Source organism: Bubalus bubalis, chromosome 2, assembly GCF_019923935.1.
Source record: "Bubalus bubalis isolate 160015118507 breed Murrah chromosome 2, NDDB_SH_1, whole genome shotgun sequence".
NCBI classification, from domain to species: domain Eukaryota; kingdom Metazoa; phylum Chordata; class Mammalia; order Artiodactyla; family Bovidae; genus Bubalus; species Bubalus bubalis.
Window position 1 is genome coordinate 84996949 of NC_059158.1, and position 18991 is coordinate 85015939.

An 18991-nucleotide genomic window follows, 5' to 3' on the forward strand; every position below is an offset into this window, starting at 1 on the left:
CAATGCATGAAAGTGAAAAGTGAAAGTGAAGACGCTCCGTTGTGTCCGACTCCGTGCAACCCCATAGACAGCAGCCCACCAGGCTCCACCGCCGTCTCTGGGATTCCCCAGGTAAGAACACTGGAGTGGGTTGCCATTTCCAGCCTCAACTGTTACCCCTTGGTAATTTAATGAGAAGTGTATCATTTGGCCCCTGTATCTGTGGAAGAGATGGAGAAACTTCTAAGAAAAATGAATTCTAGTGGAGATTTTGAATAGACACAGAATCAATAAGATTATTCTCTTCTAAAATTTATAAATCATAATTTTGAGTTGTATGGTTCTTGTGGTAAATAAATGACTAGGAGATATTCGTAAGATGGCAGCCAAATATTAAACTTGGGTAATGACTGGCAGTTGGGCAGTTGAGTAGCTATAATGTCAGCTCCTGAAAATATTTGTAATTTTGTTTCATTCCCTCAAAAGAAAATAGTAATTATGAGCTATAAGTTTTGTTGGCACCTTTCAATTCAGCCTATAAACATTGTCAAATAGTGGATGTCCCTTTCTATATGCTGTCTCTCTAGGAGCTTATCTACCTCTTTCCCTTCACAGCTAAACTTCTTGGTGGTGGTGTTATTGTTCAGTCACTAAGTCACTTTGTGACTCCTTAGACTACAGCATGCCAGACTACTCTGTCTTTCACTATCTCCCGGAGCTTGCTCAAATTCATGTCCATTGAGTCAGTGATGCTATCTAACCATCTAATCCTCTGTCGCCTCCTTCTCCTCCTGCCCTCAGTCTTTCCCAGCATCAGGGTCTTTTCCAAGGAGTTGGCTGTTTGTATAGGATAGCTCAAGTATTGGAGCTTCAGCTTCAACATCAGTCCTTCCAATGAATATTTAAGGTTGATTTCCTTTAGGATGGACTGGTTTGATCTCCTTGCAGTCCAAGGGACTCTCTAGAGTCTTCTCTAGCATTACAATTAAAAAGCATCAAGTTTTCGATACTCAGTGTTCTTTATGGACCAATCCTCACATCCATACATGACTACTGGGGGTGATACCCATTCTTGAAAGAATGATTATTTCTATTTTAGTTTTTCTGCTCACTCCTTAGTGTACTTCCTACCTTCACCTTCCTTCTAATGTTCTACAGTCCCATCTCACCACCGAACCTTCTCATGATCTACTACTGATTGAATCAAATTCATGTCAGTGTCTCCATCTATAGTCTAGTCAGTCTGTCCAGCATTTGATCAGCTGCTCAAATGATCAGTGTCACCCAAATCTATAGCTTGAACTCGGGCTTCTTTCTTGCTGCTGCTGCTGCGTCGCTTCAGTCGTGTCCGACTCTGTGTGACCCCATAGACGGCAGCCCACCAGGCCCCGCAGTCCCTGGGATTCTCCAGGCAAGAACACTGGAGTGGGTTGCCATTTCCTCCTAAGTTAAATATCTAATAATCCACTGGCTATTTTCAATAGACTGTAAAATATATCAAGAGAACAGTGTGAAAACTAGTTCCTTGTCCTTTATCTACCATAACCTGGTTCAGAATAGTAACCTTTACCTTGGTATCCAACTCAGAAATGTGGGAGTTCATACTAGAGTTACTAACTCTATATATCCAATTGGTCCCTCCGTGTGTGTGTTAAGATGCTTCAGTCGTGTCCAACTCTTTGTGACCCCATGGAATTCTGTTCATGGAATTCTCCAGGCAAAAATACTGGAGTTGCTGTGCTCTCTTCCAGGGGATCTTCTCGATCCAGGTATTGAACCCACATCTCCTACTTTGCAGGCAGATTCTTTACCACTGAGCCACCTGGGAAGCTCCTAGTTGGTCAGTAAGTTGTAATTATGTTTCCTTAATAAATCTCTTTTTTGGGTTTCCCTGATAGCTCAGTTGGTTAGGAATCCACCTGCAATGCAGGAGACCCTGGTTCAATTCCTGGGTCAGGAAGATCAGCTGGAGAAGGGTTAGGCTATCCACTCCAATACTCTTGGGCTTCCCTGTGGCTCACTTGGAAAAGAATCCACCTGCAATGTGGGAGACTTAGGTTCAATCCCTGGATTGGGAAGATACCCTGGAGAAGGGAAAGGCTACCCACTCCAGTATTCTGGCCTGGAGAATTCCATGAACCATACAGTCCATGGCCTCACAAAGAGTCAGACACAACTGAGCAACTTTCACATTAAATCTCTATTTTGAATCTATCTTCTTTATTTACCATATCAGGCCAGGTTTTTATTAATATAATTTTGACTGGGACTATTTTTACTACTCTTAGCTGCTTTCATTGGTTACCTCCAGTCCAATTTATCTTCATAGCCAGAGTTGCAGTCTCACAGTACAAATCTCATTGCTCACTCGGTTAAAAGCCTTTACAAGCCTCTTTGTCACTCTTAGGGTCAGAAGTCTCTGTATGGCAAATGTTTCCCTTGATGGTTGGCCCCAGACCAGCCATCCAACCCTACTCCCTGCATTGTCCACACTGTACTCTGTGCCTCAATCTGGATTAGTTACTCCCATTCCTGGAAAGGAACCATGGGATTGCTTGCTTCTCTGCCTTTGATCATACTGTTTCTCTTTTCTGAACACTCTCCTCTCACCTCTTGTCCACCTGGGAAATTGTTTCTTATTCTTCACTACTCAGCTCAATTGTTATCTTCTCTAGCAAGCCTCCTTTCAGCCCTATCCTGTGTCTTCAGTTCAGTTCAGTTCAGTCGCTCAGCCGTGTCCGACTCTTTGCGACTCCGTGAATCGCAGCACGCCAGGCCTCCCTGTCCATCACCAACTCCTGGAGTTCACTCAGACTCACATCCATCGAGTCAGTGATGCCATCCAGCCATCTCATCCTGTGCCTTCAGATAGCATTAAATACTCAGCCTTCTGTACCCCGTGGTATCTGGCTCCTACCTTGAATGTACTAAAGTGAGAAATATATACATTATATACATACATACATACGGTATTTGTATAGTGAGTTCCTAGAGAATAGAGGCAGGTATTGGCCCAGAGTAGACCCTTTGTAAAAATTTTTTTGAATTAATAAATGAATGGTAAGTGTATCCTTCCAGCAACAACTATCTAGCTTTTGTAAAATTGATTCTAAATTTATCTTGTCTCCCTGAAGTTTCATTTCACCAAAAGCATCCCTATCTGATCTTTGAGCATAAAATCTCTGAGGATGCTCAGGAGAAAATTCACTTTGAATAGGTGACATTTCAGACTGTTACGGAGATTCTTTAGTTGCTTCTAGACTTTTCCTAAAATCACCTGGAATTTCCAGGGTTTTTGTGCTGTAGTTTTATTTATTTATTAGAAATTTCAAAACTCTTTATGGATTTAGAGGCTATTTCCCTGAAAAATGATGTTGGATATTGTCTCTTAGAATAAAGTTACTTGATAATTAGCCTGAAACAAAGCTCCCCTTAATATAATTTTATTTATAAAGGCTTAAAAGGAAAAGCTTAGTTTGATTTCAAAATCACAGTTCTATGTAGGTTTCATTATTAAAAAAATTATTTTAAGACACTGGATAGTTTGCATTAGATTTTATTTATTTATTTTTGTTTTTGCATTAGATTTTAGAACTTCAAAATCTACCAGAGTCCCTTGGGAGAGTGTCCTTGATAGAAAATTCCTCATTTACTACTCTGAATCCTTCTTCAAATTTGGAGAAATACAAATCTCTTCCTCCTTTTATTATTTTAGGATTTTGTATCTGCAATATACAAATGCAGTAGTGTATATATACTGCACTAACATGAAACAATTTTAAAAATGAGACCTTAACATAAAAAGTCAGTCACAAATTAACAAAACAGTTCCATTAAAAAAGAATCTGCATTTTCCTCTTCTTGTTATATAAGTCCACTGACACCACACTTAGACACCAAGCATGGATTAAAAATAAGGAAAGGGTGGTTAAATGATGATTGACTGTTTTAATAAGGCAAAGTTTCTAATTTCAGAGAAAGAAATAACTTCCTAAGAGTGAGATTAAAATCATATGGTCACTTCATGATAGTTATCTTATTAGTTCACCCATTTATTTTTTACTTTTCTTCTAGATTTTCCTTGACCTAAATATTAAAGCATGACTATAAACATCAGTACTTGAATTAAAATATTTTTCTGTTTGTCACTGTTTCAAATTGCCTAATATGATGAAAGCTATTTGACTATATCTTGTGCAAATTTCATTTGTATACTTTCAATCTACTGACCTCTTTTCTTTATTCTAAGATATGAATAACATTTCTAAGCACTTGTACAATTACATGAGATTATAATAACATCAGTGTAAGGATCACAAGAAATAACCATTGGTTTCAAAATGCTATTGTGATCAAATTTTGTTGGGACAAACGTTTCAGAAAATGAATGGTGATAGGATTAAACATCCATTTAATTAGTGGTTATCTAGAAACTGAATGAGAAGGAAGTGGATATTGTGAAGGTGGTGAGGGCTGGGGAATGGATTTAAAGTAATGAACTCTGAACAGCCAACTTACATGAAATAATTAGAGCAAAACTCAGTTAACTCCATAGAAGAAATCAATGCACAGGACAGAGATATCAAAAAAGGTTTTCTGGAGATAATTATGCATGATGTGGTCCTTGAAGATGGATAAGGAAAGATAAAAGATATTCAGGAAGGTGGAAAAACATAAGCAAAGGGAACACTGGTTCAAGCAATTAAGTTCAGAGAAACTTTGATTGTTCAGGGGTCTACATTAGAAGGGATGAAATCAGATAATAAAAAGGCCTGGAATGTAAGCAGAGAAATCTGGACTCAAGCATAACAAGACAACAAGCATATATAAAATTGAGATTATATTCATTATCTATTGCTGTGTAATAACCCCCCCTCCAAATTTAGCAGCTTAGAATATTAAATATTTATTATTTTACAGTTTTATAAGACCAGAAATTTGGGAGTATTTTAGCTTGAGGGTTCAGGCTCAAGTTATTTCACAAAATGTCAAGATAGGTCTGCAGGTCTGCCAGGGCTTAAGTCTACTTCTAAGTTTTGTCATGTAGCTGTTGGCAGGCTTTAGTTTCTCATTGCTGCTGCTGCTGCTAAGTCACTTCAGTCATGTCCGACTCTGTGTGACCCCATAGACAGAAGCCCACCAGGCTCCTCCATCCCTGGGATTCTCCAGGCAAGAACACTGGAGTGGATTACCATTTCCTTCCCCAGTGCAGGAAAGTGAAAAGTGAAAGTGAAGTCGCTCAGTTGTGCCCGACTCGTATCGACCCCATGGACTGCAGCCTACCAGGCTCCTCCGTCCATGGGATTTTCCAGGCAAGAGTACTGGAGTGGGGTGCCATTGCCTTCTCCTAGTTTCTCATTAGCTGTTGGTTAAAGACCTCCATTACTTAACACAGACTTCTATATAGGCTTCCTGAGTGTTCTTACAGCCTAGCAGATGGTTTCCATCAAAGTGAGTGATTCTAGAATAAGAGAGAAAATAAGAGAGAGAAAGTAGAGTATCCTCAAGAAGGAAGCTGCAGTCTTTTTATAATGTAATACGGAAAGTTACATACTTTCTTTTCTTCCTTATTGTACTGGTCTTAAGACCAACTTTGGAGAAGGCAATGGCACCCCACTCCAGTACTCTTGCCTGGAAAATCCCATAGATGGAGGAGCCTGGTAGGCTGCAGTCCATGGGGTCAATACGAGTCGGGCACAACTGAGCGACTTCACTTTCCTTTTTCACTTTCCTGCATTGGAGAAGGAAATGGCAACCCACTCCAGTGTTCTAGCCTGGAGAATCCCAGGGATGGGGGAGCCTGGTGGGCTGCCGTCTATGGGGTTGCACAGAGTCGGACACGACTTAAGTGACTTAGCAGTAAGAACAATTTTGATAATATGTTGAAGGAGTTACACGAAGGTGTGAATATCAGCTGAAGATCACTGGGGGGCCAACTTGAAGGCTAAAATCAGGACAGCAGCCATGTATTAGATCATTGAGTAAGAACATGATGGCATGGCGATGAGGACTGAGAGAAAAAGATAAAAGTATGAGATATTTACAATAAAAAATATTTAATAGTGAATTTGACAACATTAAGATATCAAGGGCTAAAAGAGGACTTCAGGATTTTAAACTTGGATGTTTATAAGAGTGACCTGGCTACCAACTGATTATTGGGTAGAAGTGGTAGTTGTTAAATATGAAATTGGAGACTTGTTGAGTTTGAGGTGGCATTTGTCTGCTTAAGTGAAGATAGCAGACAGGATTTGGAATAGTGCAGTGAAACATGAGTGACATAGATACAGAGAAAGTTTAAAATATTTATAATACAGCTAGATATTGAATTGAATTTGGCCAATAAGAAGCCAGGACAATCAGAAAACAGTGATATGGATAGTGTTTTGTACATTATTCACATAGTATATGTTTGATATAAGTTTAATTCTTGGTCTTCCCTTGAGGCTCAGCTGGTAAAGAATCTGCCTGCAACATGGGAGACCTGGGTTCAATTCCTGGGTTGGGAAGATCACCTGGAGAGGGGAAAGGCTGCCCACTGCAGTATTCTGGCCTGGAGAATTCCATGGACTCTGTAGTCCACGAGGTCTTGAAGAGTGGAACACGACTGAGTGAATTTCACAATAAATCACTATTTTGAATCTATCTCCTTCTTTATTTACCATATCAGGCCAGGTTTTTATTAATATGTTTTCTGACTGGGACTTTTTTTTAACTACTCTTAGCTGCTTTCATTGGCCACCTCCAGTCCGATTTATCTTCATAGCCAGAGTTGCATTTTCACAGTTTGAATCTCATTGCTCACTCTGTTAAAAGCCTTTACAAGTCCCTTCATCACTATTAGGGTCAGAATAAGTTCAACTGACCTGTAAGTTTAATTGACCTATCCTCCAAGAAAAAAATACAGTTCTCGCTCTCCCTCTTTCCTAATTTTCCTCACTCCCTTTCTTCCTTTCCTTCTTTCTTCCTCCTATTCTCCCTCCCTTCTTCCCATCTACTTTCTTTCTCTCTTTCTCTCTGCTTCCTTTATTTATTCTCCCCCCTTCCTCCTCCTTCTCATTAAATATGTTTACTTTCTAGTTTTCTATACAGAGAAAATAATCCTAATAATTCAGAACAAAAGTAGGGAAGTTCCATTGTAGAGTATCTTTGAACACTGTTCATTTTTATAAATTGTAATGTTAATTCCCAATGCTAAAGCATAGAATGTCTGACAAAGAAAATCCTGTAAGAAAAAAGAATTATAAGATGGCTTTAAGATATAAATATAGAAATTCTAATTACTATATCACAATACCCAGTATTTTAGTTTTGATGTGATAACAAATAATCTGGAAAAAATGAGTTACCTATAAATTTATGTAGACTGAGATTTTCTTCACATCATTTACAAGGTCCACATAGTATGGGCATCCTCAACAGAGTTAAAAGGAGATAAGGTCTGTTAACTCCAGAAAGAATGAAGAGATGGAGCCAAAACAAAAACAATACTCAGTTGTGGATGTGACTGGTGATGGAAGCAAGATCTGATTCTGTAAAGAGCAATATTGCATAGGAACCTGGAATGTTAGGTCCATGAATCAAGGCAAATTGGAAGTGGTCAAACAGGAGATAGCAAGAGTGAGCATTTACATTTTAGGAATCAGTGAACTAAAATGGACTGAAATGGGTGAATTTAACTCAGATGACCATTATATCTAATACTGTGGGCAAGAAACCCTTAGAAGAAATGGAGTAGCCATCATAGTCAACTAAAGAGTCCGAGATGCAGTCCTTGGATGCAGTCTCAAAAATGACAGAATGATCTCTGTTCGTTTACAAGGCAAACCATTCAATATGGTCATCCAAGTCTATGCCCTGACAAGTAATGCTGGAGAAGCTGAAGTTGAAAGGTTCTTTGAAGACCTACGAGACCTTCTAGAACTATCACCAAAAAAAGAAGTCCTTTTCATTATAGGGGACTGAAATGCAAAAGTAGGAAGTCAAGAAACACCTGGAGTAGCAGTCAAATTTGGCCTTGGAGTACAGAATGAAGCAGGGCAAAGGCTAACAGAGTTTTACCAAGAGAATGCACTGGTCATAGCAAACACCCTCTTCCAACAACACAAGAGAAGACTCTACACATGGACATCACCAGATGGTCAACACCAAAATCAGATTGACTGTATTCATTGTAGCCAAAATGGAGAAGCTCTATACAGTCAGCAAAAACAAGACCAGGAGCTGACTGTGTCTCAGATCATGAACTCCTTATAGCCAAATTCAGACTTAAGTTGAAGAAATTAGGGAAAACCACTAGACCATTCAGGTATGACCTAAATCAAATCCCTAATGAATATACAGTGGAAGTAAGATCATCCCCAAGGAAAAGAAATGCAAAAAACAAAAATGGCTGTCTGAGGAGGCCTTAAAAATAGCTGTGAAAAGAAGAGAAATGAAAGGCAAAGGAGACAAGGAAAGATATACCCATTTGAATGCAGAGTTCCAAAGAATAGCAAGGAGAGATAAGAAAGCCTTCCTCAGCAATCAGTGCAAAGATATAGAGGAAAACAACAGAATGGGAAAGACTAGAGATTTCTTCAAAAAAATTAGAGATACCAAGGGAACATTTCATGCAAATATGGGCTCAATAAAGGACAGAAATGGTATGGACCTAACAGAAGCAGATGATACTAAGAAGAGGTGACAAGAATACACAGAAGAACTGTATAAAAAAGATCTTCATGACCAAGATAATCACGATGGTGTGATCACTCACCTAGAGCCAGACATCTTGGAATGTGAAGTCAAGTGGGCCTTAGGAAGCTTCACTACGAACAAAACTAGTGGAGGTGATGGAATTCCAGTTGAGATATTTCAAACCCTAAAAGATGATCCTGCAAAATGCTGCACTCAATATGCCAGCAAATTTGGAAAACTCAGCAGTGGCCACAGGACTGGAAAAGGTCAGATTTCATTCCAATTCCAAAGAAAGGCAATGCCAAAGAATGTTCAAAAACTGCACAATTGCACTCATCTCACACACTGATAAAGTAATGCTCAAAATTCTCCAAGCCAGGCTTCAACAATACATGAACTGTGAACCTCCAGATGTTCAAGCTGGATTTAGAAAAGGCAGAAGAACCAGAGATCAAATTGCCAACATCCGTTGGATCATCAAAAAAGCAAGAGAGTTCCAGAAAAACATCTATTTCTGCCTTATTGACTATACCAAAGCCTTTGACTGTGTGGATCACAACAAACTGTAGAAAATTCTGAAAGAGATAGGAATACCAGACCACCTGACCTGTCTCCTGAGAAATCTGTGTGCTTGTCAGGAAGCAACAGTTAGAACTGGACATGGAACAACAGACTGGTTCCAAATCGGGAAAGGAGTATGTCAAGGCTGTATATTGCCACCGTGCTTATTTAACTTATATGCAGAGTACATCGTGAGACATGCTGGGCAGGAGGAAGCACAAGCTGGAATCAAGATTGCCAGGAGAAATATCAATAACCTCAGATACACAGATGACACCACCCTTATGGCAGAAAGTGAAGAAGAACTAAAGAGCCTGTTGATGAAAGTGAAAGAGGAGAGTGAAAAAATTGGCTGAAAGCTCAGCATTCAGAAAACAAATATCATGATATCCGGTCCCATCATTTCATGGCAAATAGATGGAGAAATAGTGGAAACAATGGCTGACTTTATTTTCGGGGGCTCCAAAATCACTGCAGATGGTGATTGCAGCCATGAAATTAAAAGACACTTGCTCCTAGGAAGGAAAGTTATGACTAACCTAGACAGCATATTCAAAAGCAGAGACATTACTTTGTCAACAAATGTCCGTGTAGTCAAGGCTATGGTTTTTCCTGTGGTCATGTATGGATGTGAGAGTTGGACTGTGAAGAAAGCTGAGCGCTGAAGAATTGATGCTTTTGAACTGTGGTGTTGTAGAAGACTCCTGGGTGTTCATTGGAAGGACTGTTGTTGAAGCTGAAACTCCAATACTTTGGCTATCTGATGCGAAGAGCTGACTCATTTGCAAAGACCCTGATCCTGGGAAAGATTGAAGGCAGGAGGAGAAGGGGACGACAGAGGATGAGATGGTTGGATGGCATCACCGACTCAATGGACATGAGTTTGAGTAAACTAGGGAATTGGTGATGGACACAGAGGCCTGGTGTGCTGCAGTCCATGGGGTCACAAAGAGTCAGACACGACTGAGTGACTGAACTGAACTGAACTGAAGGTCTGTTAATTCATTACCCCCATCCTTTTTTTTTTTTTTTTCAGAAATACAAAAACAAATAGGAGTAATGATGGAATTTATTTTTTTTCCTTTATATTTTGATGAGAAAACTCTGTCTTCCTATTGGCAAATGAGATCAAATATGTTCACAGTTTACACATTTGTGATCCTTGAAAATCAAAACCTAATTAATTCAAGATATAATGGATAGCTCCACTGAGAATCTCCAACTTTTTGGATTTTTAAAGTTTAAACGTTGAGAGTAAATTGAGACTTATCACTAATATATTGTCAGTAGGAACTGATAGACCCAGTTTCTTTGCTCTGGGAAAAATAAATTCAATATGATAACACACAATTAAAAAAAAAACAAATATTCACCAGGAATGTTTTTTGTGAAGTCATTTCCCCTAGACAAATGTTACCTTAAAATTCTTAGGCTGGATAATCCTGCATTAGTCATCAACCTGTACTAAAAGTGATTTTCCCCATTTTTTTTCTCATTTCATCTATTTTTCATTAAGTGTCTAGTATGATAAAAACAAACCAGTAACAGCAGTGAGTGATCAGTGAATTTTGCACTTTTTATTATTCTTTCTTGGAGTTTACCAATGTTACTATTTTTTTTAAAATAGCAAATCTCTGGCTTTATTGAATTTGCTATTGCACACTTTTCTGTTTAATGTTTACTAGTTTTATTATTTGGAGAAGGCAATGGCACCCCACTCCGGTACTCTTGCCTGGGAAGTCCCATGGATGGAGGAGCCTGGTAGGCTGCAGTCCATGGGGTCGCGGAGAGTCGAACGTGACTGAGCGACTTCACTTTCATGCATTGGAGAAGGCAATGGCAACCCACTCCAGTGTTCTTGCCTGGAGAATCCCAGGGACGGGGGAGCCTGGTGGGCTGCCATCTATGGGGTCGCACAGAGTCGGACATGACTGAAGCGACGCAGCAGCAGCAGCAGTTTTATTATTATTATTTGCTTTTTATTTATAGTGTTAGTTGCTCAGTTGTGCCTGACTCTTTGCAACCCCTTGGACTGCAACCTGCCAGACTTCTCTGTCCTTGGGATTTTCCAGGCCAGGATACTGGATTTGGTTGCCATTTCCTTCTCCAGGGGATCTTCCTGACCCAGGGATCAAACCCAGTCTTCTGCACTGAAGGCAGATTCTTTACCAACTGAGCTACCAGGAAAGCCCACTTACTTTTTGTTTATTTAACTGCTTTTCCCTGGCTTATTGAGAGTCATTTTCAGATCATTTATTTTGTACCTTTCTTCTTTTACAATATCCATTTAAGATGATAGATTTTATGTAAGTAAAATTTCATCTATATCCCACATATTTTGAGAATTCAGCTTTCTAATATATGTCATTAGATATGTATCTATAAGGAAAGCTGAGTGCCGAAGAATTGATGCTTTCAAACTGGTGTTGGAGAAGACTCTTGAGAGTCCCTTGGACTGCAAGGAGATCAAACTAGTCAGTCCTAAAGGAAATCAGTCCTGAATATTTATTGGAAGGACTGATGCTGGAAGCTGAAACCAATACTTTGACCACCTGATGCGAAGAACTGACTCATTGGAAAAGACCCTGATGCTGGGAAAGATTGAAGGCAGGAGGAGAAGGGACAACAGAGGAGATGATTGGATGGCATCACTGACTCAATGGATGAGTTTAAGCAAGCTCTGGGAACTGGTGATGGACAGGGAAGCCTGGCTTGCTGCATTCCATGGGGTCACAAAGAATTGGACCCAACTGAGTGACTGAACTGAACTGAATATCTAATTTCAATTAGTAGAAATAAATAAATATATATATATTTAATTTCCATAGTGATTTCTTTGACCCATGAGTTATTTACTATTTTACTTCCTAATTACTTAATCTGGGGGGATTTCTTAGTAGTGTGTTATAATTTATATCAAGCTTTATTTCATTATCCTCATAGTAAAATTGTTTACAATTGTTACAATTGTTTTATGTTCCATAACAATGTCAATTTCTTAAATGTTTTAAGTAAGCATGGAAAAAAATTGTATTTCTGTCATTTTGGAAAGCTTCTATGTGTTAATTTTTTGTTTGCTTGTTCTATACAGAGAATAAATCTTTAATTTAAACTTCAGAGATTTTTCTTCCTTTAAGCTGTGTACAGTTTTGCTTTATGCATATCGAGCCTTTTATGTTAATGCTTGCAAAATTAAGATTGTTTTATCTTTACATTGAACTGACCCTGTTATGAAATTTTTCTTAGTCTCTAGTTATACTGGTTGACTTGAAATCTACTTTGCTAATATATGTGTACCAGCATTTATTCTTTTTTTACTTTCAACCTATTTCCTTATGTGAAAAAGATGTCAGCAACATATAGTTGTCTTCAATTTCATGTTTAGTCTCATATCTTGGATTTTAATGTATGTATATATTGTCCATTTTAATTCAAAGTTATTATGGATGTTGAGAAGCTTAAATCTACCACTGAAGTATTATTTGCTATTTATCCTATTTTTTCTTTTTTCTTTACATTTCCCTGCTCTGTTACCTTTTTATTTATGCATTAATATATTGATATTTTAGTAGTTATTTAAGAGGTTATAATGTACACACTTAACTTACTAGCTGCTGCTGCTGCTAAGTGGCTTCAGTTGTGTCCGACTCTGTGTGACCCCATAGATGGACTCTACCTTAAATCATTACTTTTTCCACTTGTTAGAAAATACAAGGGCTTTAAGGACTTCCCTTGTGGCTCAGGTGGTAAAGAATCCACCTGCAATGCGGGAGACCTGGGTTTGATCTCTGGGTTGGGAAGATCCTCTGGAGAAGGGAAAGGGAAACACTCCAATGTTCTGGCCTGGAGAATTCCTTGGGATCGCAAAGAATCAGGCAAAACTGAGCTACTTTCATGTTAAGACATTTAACTCCATTTATCTGTCTTATTTCTGAATATATTTTAAAGCTCCAACATCTTTTATCATTATTTAAAGTAGGAGTTGGAAAACTGCCCCATGGGCAAAATTCTGCCCAATGCCTGATTTTTTTTTTTTTTTTCTTAATGACTTGTGGGCTTCCCAGGTAGCTCAGTGGGTAAAGAATCCAGCTGCAATTCAGGACACACAGGCAGATGTGAGTTCAATCCCCAGGTCGGGAAAATCCTCTGGAGGAGGACATGTCAATGCACTCCAGTATTTTTGCCTGGAAAATCCCATGGATTGAGGAGCCTGGTGGGCTATAGTCCATAGAGTCGCATAGAGTCGGACTCACTGGAGCAACTTAGCATGCAGGTACAGGCTCAGATTGGTTTTTACACTTGTAAATGGTTTTTAAAAAATCAAAAGAAGTAGCACTTAGATATGTGAAAACTGTAAAATTTAAAATTTATGTTCATAAAGTTTTATTGAAAAGTAGTCACACTCATTCATTGTGTGTTTTCTCTGGCTGCTTTCGCAGCAAACAGCAGTTAGGCAGTCACTGTGACAGAGACTGTCTATGCTGCTCTCATCTCTCTGCATTGCTGCTAAGTGCACGGCACATCGCAGTTTTAACTCATCTGAGTTCTGGGAGCCAAACACTTTGCTGAACTGCAACACTTTGTCTTCTTACACTAATGGAGAGCCACCGTGGCAAAAGAAAATGTGACCTCTGAATGTCATGCATAAAGGCACAGTGGAGTGTGAATTATTTTGTTATCAAAGTATATGACACAGCATTGTGTTTTTTAGCAATAACACTATAGCTGTGCTAAAATAATACAATATACATTAGTATCATCAGACTAAGCACTCATTACAATATTCACAACTCATAGGAAAGCAAAAAGTAAGAAAAAATAAAAAATTTGATATGAAATATTTCATCAAAAGAGAATATTTTCATACCTATAAAAATGAAAATGATTCTGCAACCAGAGTGAGACTTTTAGAGATTCATTTGATGTTGATTTTTTTAAAATTTTAATGTTTTAAATATGTCATTTCTTTTTTGATGGATTTCCTTGTTTATGTTGAAAGTGGAATATTTTTCTTACTATTCCTTTGCAAGTACTGTCATTTTTATAAACCTACTTTTACGAATTTCTCTTTGTTCTTAATTGTTTTAAGTTTTAATGTGATGTTTATATGCACACACACTTTTCCTATTTGACATTAGTTCAAGGACTTTTACTCATGAAAAAGCTTAAGGTGAGCAGAAACAGAGAGGTGCAAAAGAGATAGAAAACTTTATTTTTATTTTTGACCTTGCAAATTTAACCAAAACAGAGTCTGTTAGTAAATTAAATGTTTTCTCAAAACCCATTTCCAAAATTCTGGCCAAAATTTTTATGAGAAATTATTATGATTCCCTTGAAGGTGTTGATTAAAAGGAAAGAAACTAATATATTCTAACTCCTTGTTTCATTGTGGTAGGGATATATTGTGCTCTAAAACTTACTGTGATCGGTACTATCAATAGCACGTGGCTTCTAATCCTTCATGCTCTTCAAAGCTCAAACTGATCTGTTGGGAAACTTTATACCAACTTTGTGAGCAGGGCTGAGACTTGAGTGAAGTTAATGAGGCAACAAGGGCATAAAATTTAAGGAGGTACTCTTAAGGGGGCTTCCCAGATGGCACAGTGGTAAAGAATCTACCTGACAATGCAGGAGAGGCCGGTTTGATTCCTGGGTCAGGAAGATCCCTTGGAGAAGGAAATGGCAACCCACTTCAGCATTTCTTGCCTATACAGTCTGGGCAGAGGAGCCTGGCAGGCCTGAGTCCATAGGGTCACAAGGAATCGGACATGACTGAGTGTGTACTCGTTCATGAGAGTTTCAACCCTGCAATTGAATGTCCCTATATTTGCATGATCCTGGGAGTGAGTGCCTCCTTAAATTTTGTGCCTTTGGTTCCTCGCTTGTCTCACCCTGCCATCAATTCTACCTGGGGTGGGTAGACCAAAATTTATTCCCTTGACTTTGTAGTCATGGAAACAGGCATAGAAAGATAATGTGATTTCCCTAAGGCCATATTGGAACCTGGAAGACTGATCAAGGGAAATAGAAAATAAGTTTGGTAAATATGAGAAGGATACACAATTTTTTGTACAGTATCTGAAAACCAAGTGCAGTGCTTGTCAAACTTAGATCAAAGCCATGCGAATACTTTAGAGCAGTGGTAGTAAATGTAAATTTCATTGTATCAGTTCCCATATATCCCACATGCTTCACAACCTGAATAATTTGAATCCTTGGTTGTACACATTGACTTTATTACTTCTTGTTTTTGTTGATCTCTACCACATCAATCAGGCTTAAAACTGAATTAACAGATGACAGTTAAATTTTGGCAAGCCTTAGCTATGAAATCGAACTATTATTGTATACTCATTTTTGTTTTTTACCTTAGCCAATGCAGCATTAATCTTTACAAGCATGGTAATGAAGACACTTGTAGTCAGCATCTATAGAAAAGATCCAACAAGAGATTCACTTTACCTGCCAGGAGTGGGCTGTCTCTGTTAGAGAATGTGGAATGATTTACAGGTGTTAATGCGCCTGCATTATTGTTGAAAGCTGCTCAAGTAAGGCATCTGTGGAACTAGAGAAAGGCTTGTATTGAAAATGAGTGCACCTGTTTGCAACCTGCTAAAAGATGCATTGAGGATAAGATATAGTTATCCAAAACAAACAACAACAACAACAAAGAGCAGGGATTATAAAGCCTTGTCTCTTTTTAGTCTTCTTTTTTCCTCTATTCAAGCTTCTTTCTCAGCTGTGAACTGAAAGTTTCATTTTGGATCAGAATCATTTCACTTAGGAGCTAAGGTTGAGTTTAAAGTGCTGTCTTTTAAGTGAAGGTCAGCGATTTATCCATTATAGCACCCAACTCCAAATACTTCTGGTAATTAATTATACCTATATCTGTTTTTATAGAGTGAAAGAATAAAGAAATGACAGTCAGCAGTTTTAGGAAATACAAGTTAAAGGTGTCCTATCTTTAAAAATGATATATTGTTTTGGAAAGAAAATTTTAAAGTTGGTAAATGCAATCTAAAATTAAATACAGATTTTGAATTTCAGTCTGTGAAGCTGAAAAGATCAAAGTCTTTACAGTACTTTGGAACTTGGTCTAATACTTCCTGGGAGGTCATTTACTCCCATAATTTAGTCTGACTTATTTTGGCTTCAGGTCTATTAAAAATGTGCAGCAAAAAAGAAGACCTCTTTTTACTTTAATTTTTAACCACAACTTGTCAGTAGAAAAGAAAGGTGTCTGAAAGAGGATCATCTATCATAGTCCTAATACCATAGCTATTAGCTTTCAAATCTTCTGACTTTTTAAGTCTGAGAGAGAAACTCACCTTGAAATGTCTGCATTTTAACTCTTTCCAGATCTGTGGAAAGGCAGATGTGCTCCAGTGCAGTCACCACCCACTATGACACCCATGGTCATCACACCTTAGCTAAGGAAATTTAGGTATCAAGAGGATTGGATTTGTTATTAGGTACAGTTTCTTTTGGGCTTTGTGCCCTGAAGAAGGAAGTAACAACCCACTCCAGGATTCTTTCCTGGGAAATCTCATGGACAAAGGAGCCTGGTGGGCTATAGTCCATGGGGTTGCAAGACAGTCAGACACCACTGAGTGACTAAACAACAACAACACAGTTTCTTTCTGTCTGCTATTGTCAAATAATTGAACCCTACTGATGTGACTTCAACTCATCAGTGGGTAGTTAAGTACCTCAAACAAAGTCCTATCCTTTTTCGTTTTCCCCTTTTCTTCCTGTATCTCTTTCTCCCCTTTTCTTCCCCTCTCTCTCTCTCTCCCTCTCTCTCTCTCTGTCTCTCCTCTCATCCTTCTCAGTCTCTGGCTTTCACTCACAATACACTGGGAAGGAGAAATTGTCTATCTATATATATATTAATTCAGAGGCTATATTATGTAAAAACTCAAGGGCTTGGCTGGAAGGAGTCTTGTGTTCTATCTTCCTTGCCTGTGGGTTTCATTGTGCAAGTCATTTCATTTCTGTAGTCTTCAGTTCCCTTATTTGGAAAATAGAGGGGATTGAGTTTGATGAGATTTGAAGTCTTTCCTATTCCTGAACCTGTTCTGAGCATGCTTCCCCTGGAATACTAGTAATTACTATTTGACAATGACACATCCTACAGAGAAGTGCTTGTCTCCTCTGAATCTGGGCCCAGAAAACTGACAAAGGATTACCTTAATTGTGTCAATATAGTTCAACTAAGCTTTCTAAATAATTTCTTATCACAGCAGATTTCCAGCCACTGTGAGGATGGTAAGCGACATTCCGCTCATGCTGAGCGGCTGCCTGGAGTCTTGTGCTGAGGATCGAGAAGCAGGTCCCAGGGAGCGCAATGCAGTCTGAACCTGGCTTTCACTGGTGAGCACGGGCTAAGTGGGGCCCACCTACCACTTGTTTGTCATCCTTAACCTCCCACGTTGTCAGTTTGTGGAAAATGCACTAGTGCAAAGACCTTACCATAAATTCCAACTTGAATGAAATAAAATACAAGGCATGAACAAGGCTTTTGTGACCAGCTTTACATGGAGCTGCCAACTGCTGTTGCAACCTCTGCAAACTTACAGATTCTAATACTTGTCCATCTTGAAATTGTTATTTGTGACTTCAAGAAATGCATTTGTTTAATTTTGACCCCCCTAAAACACACTCACAGAATGGAAGTTTATTTTATTTAAAAATCTAGGAATTTCAGGGCATTTATACTCTGCTTTTTAAACATATTGTAGAGTTTCCTTACTAACTTGTCTACTGAAATCCTTAAACTTTAAACAATTCTTTGTTGACTTGGTTTAGATATGTCAAAGGGCCATTTCTTTGCCCACTTTTTGACGCAAATAAAATAAATTCCACAATACCTGCAACATAAAAAGCTTATTTGCATCTTACGTGCTTCTTAACTTGCAGTTGAAAGGTTCTTACTCCCATAATGCAGCCTATGCTAAGTCGCTTCAGTCGTGTCCAATTCTGTGCGACCCCATAGATGGCAGCCCACCAGGCTCTGCCATCCCTGGGATTCTCCAGGCAAGAACACTGGAGTGGGTTGCCATTTCCTTCTCCAACGCATGAAAGGGAAAAGTGAAAGTGAAGTCGCTCAGTCGTGTCCGACTCTTAGGGACCCCATGGACTGCAGCCCACCAGGCTCCTCTGTCCATGGGATTTTCCAGGCAAGAGTATTAGAGTGGGTGGCCAATGCCTTCTCCAAATGCAGCCTCTACTGTGTTATAATAAATATTTTAGCCTTAATTTTAAATTTGGTAGCTAAGTGCACATGTAGGAGTCTTTAAGAAGGAATAGTTTTCCACACCGTTTTGCTAACCATTGTAATTTACATTTAAGATTTTCAGTTAATTTAGTGACAATAGTAATTTCAAATTCAACCATAGATGTTTTGCTTTCCCATATCTTCATACCTCTTCCATGTGCTATGGAAATACTTATCATTTATCTGTGTTGAGGTATGTTGCTAAACAACTTGATTTTGGATCTACACATTACATTTTCACCCTGACCATTGTTGACATCAATGAGATAACTATTATCTTCTGATAAGTATACACCTGGTTTCATAGTTTCCTGTGATAGTGGGAAACAACAAAAGCAAAAGGTTCCTATGCTAGTGTAAAACAACAAAAAGCAAAAATTGAAAGTCTGCAATCTTCTGTAAAATTTACTGTGAACTTATTTCAGTTTTATATGAATGTCCACCAGTTATCATGAGGCTAAGCATCATCTGTCAGAAACAAACACATCGAAGATA

The 18991-nt window shown here is 38.5% G+C and overlaps 1 long non-coding RNA gene across 1 annotated transcript; it reads left to right on the forward strand.

Annotated features, from left to right (window-relative positions):
• Nucleotides 1-48: 48 nt before the first annotated feature.
• LOC123331198 lies at nt 49-18108 on the forward strand. The gene is made up of 2 exons (XR_006547724.1): nt 49-111; nt 17463-18108. It is a non-coding gene; the product is annotated as an uncharacterized LOC123331198 (long non-coding RNA).
• The last annotated feature ends 883 nt before the right edge of the window (nt 18109-18991 follow it).